At 29.8% G+C, this 8,284-nt stretch overlaps 1 long non-coding RNA gene across 1 annotated transcript; it reads right to left on the minus strand.

Moving 5' to 3' along the window:
• Positions 1-4,857: 4,857 nt before the first annotated feature.
• Positions 4,858-6,117, minus strand: LOC128127071 (uncharacterized). The gene is made up of 2 exons (XR_008225125.1): positions 5,598-6,117; positions 4,858-5,307 (listed from the first exon to the last, which is right to left on the minus strand). It is a non-coding gene; the product is annotated as an uncharacterized LOC128127071 (long non-coding RNA).
• Between the last annotated feature and the right edge of the window lie 2,167 nt (positions 6,118-8,284).

The raw sequence follows: 8,284 nt of genomic DNA on the forward strand, positions 1-8,284 counted from the left end.
ATTTTTATTAAAAAAATTTGTAAACACTTAATAGTGCTCCTATATTTATTTATTTATAAAACTTCCATAAACACATAATTTTTTTTTAAATATATACCATTATTATTATTATCAATCATTTATAAAAAGTACAATTATTGCTAGTCTCGTAGTCTCGTACTACATACCTAAATTAATTTGTCAAATATTAACCAATTGCCCGAATAAAAAAAAATATCGTGGTCCTACAAAATCGCAATACATATTTCTTTTATATATTTTATGTAATTTATTTTATTTTCTTGCAAAAGACATATATTTAAGAAAATAAATATATGAAAGCACTAATAATTTTTTATGTTGTTAGAGCATTTTTTTTTGCCACTTTTCATATTTTCATTTATTTTGCCACATGATATTTTATAGTTATTTTTAATTAGAGAAATTAAATATCCTCCTAAATTTATTTTTATTATGTTCCTACCATATCAAATGTTGACATGTGTCACATTTAATGAAATTGATAATATTTTAGTTTGGTTGTCACCATTTAATAATATTCATATGAGGATAGTAGGAATAAAATGTAAGAGAATTTTTAATTTATATTTCAATTAAAATTTTTCCACATGACATTTTGTGGTTTTTTTCATTTTATGAAATTTCATATAATATTTAAATATAATAATTATAATAAATATATATGAATTTAATTAATTGACTTTCCTTTTAATTTTAAAATTTCTAAATTAAAAACTCATTAGTTTCTTTTGTTTATTTATCTAAATTATTTGTTTAAATTTAAAAAAAAACACATTAATTTTAATAATTCAATATTTTCTAATTTTTCTTATAAATTCAAACTTTTAAATGTTTAGAATTTCATATTTAATTTTTTCTTTTAAATGAAATCGTGTAATATATAAGTTTTAGAATTAGTTTAAAATAAATATCATATCATTATTCTTTTAACTTTAACCCCAAATTAAATAGAAACTCCAATGGTTAACTTTTTATATAGCATTTTTTTTTGTAAATTTAACTAATTTATCCCCAACTATCTAAAATGCTTTATAAAACCCTTATAGTTGTTAAATTTTACTATAAGTATAAGTATAATGTATTTGCTATGGTTTGTATTAAACTTTATTATGATTTTTAATATATAAACGTTTATAATATATAAACTTTTATATAGAAAAATAAAATATATTCAAAACTTTAGTATAGTTAAATGGATAATATGACATATTATTAAAAATAAACGGGTTAATGTTAAAACCACGATAGTATATTGACCGTTCAAATTATATTAGTGCTCAATAAATAAAATCAAATAAATTATGCAATCCAAACTCTTATATTGTTGTCGAATAAATAGTTATGTAAAGATTTTAAAAGTACAATAAGAAAAGAAAATTTTATGTGTAATTCACTCGTGAGAAAAACACCAATATTGTTTTAAAAGCTAGGGTTTTTATGAACCACCAATATAGCCTATGTGTAGTAGCCCACCTGCCTCATTAAATATTTGTAAATTGAGATTTTTGAACCCTACATATATTTATGTGCCCCCACTTTCTCCACTTAATGTTTGGTTCCCTAAATTCCATCCACTCAACCACCAGAAGTCTCCACTTTAAAAAGTAACCATATAAAATATAGTAGTATATGATTATATTATGTCCTCTTTATCCTTTTATATATATATATATATATATATATATATATATATATATATATATATATATATATATATATATATATATATATATATATATATATATATATATATATATATATATATATATATATTTAGGTTATTTTGTTTTCACTATCTATTGTGTGCCCGTATGACTGATTCTGGACCAATCATTTTAGTTATTTTAAGAAAGTAATTAATGCATATTACATGTTGAAGATATAATAGGTATTAATTACATCTTCAGCATTTAATATGCATTAGTTACTTTCTTAAAATAACTAAAATGATTGGTCCAGAATCAATCATACGGGCACACAATAGATAGTGAAAACATTTGAATCTAACTCTCTCTCTCTCTCTCTCTCTCTCTCTCTCTCTCTCTCTATATATATATATATATATATATATATATATATATATATATATATATATATATATATATATATATATAGGGAAGAGTTATATGAAAAATGAATGATTAGGGCAACACATATTTGAACCAATGAAAACATGACAACACATCATTTCCACAATAACTTCCACAATAACTTCCACAATACATTACTTGTGAAGAAAGAAATGGACACGTGTCATTTGATTATTAGTTCCGGTAGATGTTGTCCTAGTTATTTGTTTTCCATAGAACTCATTCCTATATATATATATATATTAAAGCAACCTAGCAAACAGTGATATACAAACTATATTTCATAGTTGTTTTTTGTTATGACATTTTTTTCTTCTTAATAATAATTTGAAACCGGAAGTAATTTTGTCATTTATAGGGTCGAGACTCGAAAACCTTAATGATCATTGATTGATATAACTTACCCTAAGCTAATATACATAGAAGCCATTGTATATTAAATTTTTCTACAGTATAATAATTATATCTTAGACAAAATTGTAAAAATGGTCCCTTTGGTATATTTTTTCCGAGATTTAGTCAAAACATCGATTTTTATGGTTTCATGGACCTTTTAGTCATCTTTATTTATAGTTTTGGTCCTTCAGAAAACTAAAATTACTGTAATACCTTTATGTATTTATTTTTCTATTTTTCTTTCATTCTTTATCTATTAAAAATAATAAAAATAAAATCTCTTTTATTTTTTATTTATTGAGTTAATTATTTTATTTGATTATTATATATTAATTAATTTTATTTTTATTATATAATATTTATATATTGATAAATATTATATTATTATCTTATTAATTTCTTTTAATTATTTTTTTATTTAAAAAATTTTATTGGATTAATTTTTTTAATTTCTTTTTATTAGATTAATTTTTTTTATTGGAAACACTACCAATCTGTTCAACTCGATACAATTAGTAGGTACCCGGTGACAACCTCATCACAATCCGTCAAAATCCTCTGTTTTTGCAACTAAGTCGGCCAGTTTCCGTTACAACCACCACTCTTTGAACCACCGAGAGGTCCTATCCAAACATCCTTGGTCAGTTCCTCCATTCGTTGCTTTCTACCACCTTACGCGATCGCATCATCTTGCCGAAAATCGCCGATCACCGCCTACAACAAGTCATTCTCGACCAAAACTACACTGATCAACTACCCACATAATATACAACAAAAAACTTCATAACATTTACCATATGTTTTTTTATTTAGAGAAATCTAAATAGATGTGAAAATACCACCAAAGTTTACTATGCAAAATAGTTTTTTCCATGTGTTTTATTTAAATGGTTCAACCGGGTTTTTGTAAAAACTGAACGGGTCGTATGGGTTCAGAAATAGACATAACATTGGTGATAGTTGAACCGGTCCTTTCCCCGGTTCCCGGTCAAATCGGTTCGACCAAATGGTTCAAACAGGTTTTTAAACATTGTAAACATCTTTCAGCCGGCTATTCATTACTGACACCGCCCTTAATGGTGACAATGTTAGATCTAGGGTTTTCAAACCACCAGATTCGCCGCTAGATCTTTTCAGGTAGTGCAGGTTTGAAGCTTCGATGTTATTGGGTTATGCATGGGTTGTGGAAGGCAAGAAATGGAGGAACTGACCAGGTAGTATGATACAGTGGCGCAAGGTGGTAAAAGGCAACGAATGGAGGAACTAACTAGGGGTGTTTTGATTGGACCACCTGGTGGTTCAAATATTGATGGTTTTAGTGGAAAACTACCGGCTTAGTGGCAAATATAAAGGATTATGACAAATTATGAAGATGTTGTCGCAGGTGGCTACTGCTGGCGCTGTTGGGCGAAACAGGTTGGTAATATTTTCGTTGGACCTCCGATGAAGGTGATTGGCGGTGCTCCCAATGATTTTCAACAATAAAATACAGTGCTTTTACGTATTCTGATGACTTTGCGGTGGAACCAATAAAATTAAACATAATTAGTTTTATGCATTAAAAATAAATTAATAATCCAATAAAATAATATTTGTTAGAAAATAATAAATTAAATGTAATAAACAAATAAAAAAGAATTAATCTAATAAAAATAAATTAAAAAAAATAATCCAATAAAAAAATTAAAAAAAGAATTAATTAAAAGAAATTAATAGTATGATAATATTATATATATATATATATATATATATATATATATATATATATATATATATATATATAATAACGATGAAATTTAAAAAATAAATAATAATTCAATAAAAAAAATAAAAATTAATGTGTAATAATTCAATAAAATTAAAAAGAAGAATGACAGAAATGATCCTTATTGTTTGGTAAAAAGATACAATTATAGATATCGTCCTAAGGGTTTAATTGTTATTTTTAACAAAATTTAACAACTAAGTGTTAAAGTTAGCGAAATAGAGACCAAAACTACAACTAAACCATTAACTAATGACATTTTTTGCTAATAACTTTTTTTGGATCTTACACACCGAAATTGCCAAACCACAAGGACCATTTGTGCAATTTTGTCTTTATTTTGAAAAGAAGAGTAAATTACACGAATGATCCCTATGGTTTTGGATAAATTTACACTCTTAGTCTCTAACTTTTGTTTTTAACTCAGACAATCGTTAAGGTATGTTTTTGTTACAAGTTTGGTTCGTGCCTCATATGAACTTTTTTGCCGTTTACTATTTTGTTTTTAATAAATTAATTATTATTTATAATTTTAAATAATAAAAGAATAAAATCCATGGGGCCCTTTCCCAACCCACCAAAACATCTCTCTCTCTCTCTCTCTCTCTCTCTCTCTCTCTCTCTCTCTCTCTCTCTCTCTCTCTCTCTCTCTCTCTCTCTCTCTCTCTCTCTCTCTCTCTCTCTCTCTCTCTCTCTCTCTCTCTCTCTCTCTCTCTCTCTCCACCGCTGAAATATTCTTTTTACTCTCTTGAAAGTGGTTTTCCTATGACATTCTTTTCTCCTCCTACCGGATCATTCACTTTAAGCTTCACAAGAAAAAAAAACTCCCCCAGTAAGTGCATCTTCTACAATCGATCTTCATTCTTTCACATCTCCCATTGTAATTAGCTACAAGACAAAATCAGAGGATGTAAAGACAGTTTCCATGGTTGTGGCTTGCTTGAAATTAATCAGATGCCTCCAAAGCCTGAACATTAAGTGATGAATGTTTAATATGACTTCTGGCGAGAAACAAATTGCAGATGTGTCTCGAATCTGATTTCCATGGAGAAAAAAATACAAATGAGTCTCAAAAAGAAAATGATTCTTTGAACCACAAAACGATTTCACATAATTTCTTATATTCTCTAGGTTTAATTTAAGAACACAAAGAAACGATCTTTGAATCTGGGTTGAATTTGATTTTGTTTGGATTAATCTTGAATCCGACCGGCTCTATAAACACAAAAAATAGCCATCAGCCCTAAAAAAACAACCAAAAAAATCAATCGTTCCTATTGTTTTCTTATAATCGATCATCCCTAAAAACACAAAAATAACGAGACCTGTAATTTTGGGGGTGGGGGTTTTGATTTTGGAAATCGACGGTTTTAGAGTCGCCAGAGTAAAGAGAGAGGAAGATAGGGCGGAATAAAGAGGAAGTTTTAGAAATTGATGGTTTCAGTTTTGATCTCCTCCAAATACGTATCCAGAAAACACAGGTGCACACCCTTGGTATAAGGTTTCCGGCGAGAGGAACATGGTGGCAGACGAGCTTTCATTGTGTGTCATTATTTCAGGCAAAGAAGGTGAAGGCGAGAAATCATTCTTGCTGGCTAGAAAAGGGAAAACGATAATTAAAATAAATAAAAGGGATTTGATAAAAGGTGGGACATTTTAATTACACTTGTATTAACATAAATAATAAAATTAAATAAAAATAAATTATTAAGGGCATAATAGTTTTTTTTAGGTAAGGCAAGACCAAGTGGGTAACAAAAACAAAGATCGGTGACCTTTCGAGTTTAAAAAAATAAGTTAGGGACCAAACACGCAACTTACCCCAAACCATAAGGACCATTGGTGTAATTTACTCATAAAAGAAACTTTCACTGACACCTTTACTTTCGGTTTAATACTTTTTTAGATGTTAGGAACATTGTTATATATAAGGTTCTAAATAACGTAAGGCGTGACTTGGCGGCAATGTCAAGCCTCAAGCTTTTTCGAGCCTTGACGAGTCATGACGTTTGTAAGGCGTGACTTAAAGCGACAATTTTCTATATAATTATTTTTTTATATGTATTTTCAGTTATTATTCATTTTTATACACATATATGAGTTAAGGCGGCGTTTTGGCAAAGTTTGGCGGTAGGTGCAAGCCTTGGAGTCGTGGCGTGTCATGGCAGAGCCATGGCGAGCTTTTTAGAACCTTGGTTATATATGATTTGTCACGTTTTTATATTTGTTTTTATTGCATTTCATTCATTTATTCGGTGAACATCATATCATTATTAGAAATACGTGTTTTTGCGGAACACATTATACTTTAGGGCATTTTTGATCGTTTTTTTGTGGGTTTGAAGTGTTTGAGGGGGGTAATCAAGGACCCCCATACGATTTTGGATGATAAAAGGAACTATATACATGATTTTTTGTTAGAGATTTTAGTGTTACCAGATATATTGTGTAATTTGAACTAATTGTTAGTGTATCTCACATCGGTGCGACACCGTCTTATAACTGGTTATATATGTTGGAGTCACCCTTCTCTCTACAAGGGCTCTTTTGGAGAGACAACTTGGGCTCCATATATATCTATACGGTATCAGAGTCGACGTCTCGCACCCCCATGGCTCAGCATATCCCCGTCTATCCTCATCGAGTCTTTGACTTTGAGGGGGAGTGTTATTGCACATCCCTATGGCTCAGCATATCCCCGTCTATCCTCATTGAGTCTTTGACTTTGAGGGGGAGTGTTATTGTATCCCATATTGATGCGGCATGGTCTTATAAGTGGTTATATATGTTAGAGTCTCTCTTCTCTCCATAAGGGCTCTTTTGGAGAGATAATATTGGGCTCCACATATATTTACATTAATATGTGAGTTAAGTGGTTTATAATTTGTACTATGTATTATGTGTTCGCAGTTTGTTCACTGTATGTATATATAAGATCGAATTATAATCCTGTACGAAAAAATTATGGTGGTCAAAGGGGTTGCACCCCTTTGCAAGGTTCAAAGGGCAGATCCCCTGGCGCTTACGTTGGTAAAGCTCGTCAGTTTTGGAAACCATTGAGTAGGCCATTAATATCGTGATTACTAATTCAAAAGACGACAACCCTCATCCCAACCCTAATTGTCATGTATAAATGTGGCTCCTCTCTTTGATTCGTATACAACCCTTTTCTCCACTCTTCTTCTTATCTGACGGACTCATAATTCTTCAAGAAATTTGACTTACGTTTCTATGCCTAGATTCGTAAGTGTCCATTTGGATTATCTTAGATTTGATTTCTTGAACTTCGGGCGTAGGGTAAAAATATCAGTTCGGAAAGCGAACCTACATGATCCACTAGGAATCCAAATTTCCACCACAAACCCTTCTAAACCCTAACATTTTTTACCTTGGGGTCAAAGTTAGAAAATGAAGAATAGCAACACAAAATGGTCATGTTGAATTTTGAAAATAAATGTCATGCGGTTGTGCTAAGGCAAATGCTTGACATTTTTCTACGAACCACACAATCGTGTTAATTTTATCATATTAAGGGTAGTGTTGACGTAAAAGTTGCTTGGAATCACCTCCTTTAAACATATTTTTTTTGGTTATTTTGACCATATGATTCACTCTTAACACAATTTATGTAGCTTTTCGTAGAGATATTTCATATGTTTCAAGCTAACGAACATTATGTTGAGTTTTTATTCAAAAATTGTTTCAAAAACATAAACAATGCAACGGAAGACTTAAGATTTGAACAAAAAAAAAATCTTCCCACCAAATGATCATTTTGCAAGACTTAGAAAGATTAAAACAACCATACAAAGAAAAGTGTTACAGCCTTTGAAGACTTTGATTCTCATGAGAAATTGGAAGTTGATGAAGTGTGGCATGAAACTTCAAGGTAGAAGTTCTCTAGAGATATCCACCAACAATAAATCAATTTGATAAGATGCTAGTCTTCTTCTTGTAATAAAAGAATCTCTTAAGCTCTTAAACTCTTAAGATAAAGAAACTATTTTGCCTT

This window comes from Lactuca sativa, chromosome 7 (genome assembly GCF_002870075.4).
Source record: "Lactuca sativa cultivar Salinas chromosome 7, Lsat_Salinas_v11, whole genome shotgun sequence".
Taxonomy (NCBI): Eukaryota; Viridiplantae; Streptophyta; class Magnoliopsida; order Asterales; family Asteraceae; genus Lactuca; species Lactuca sativa.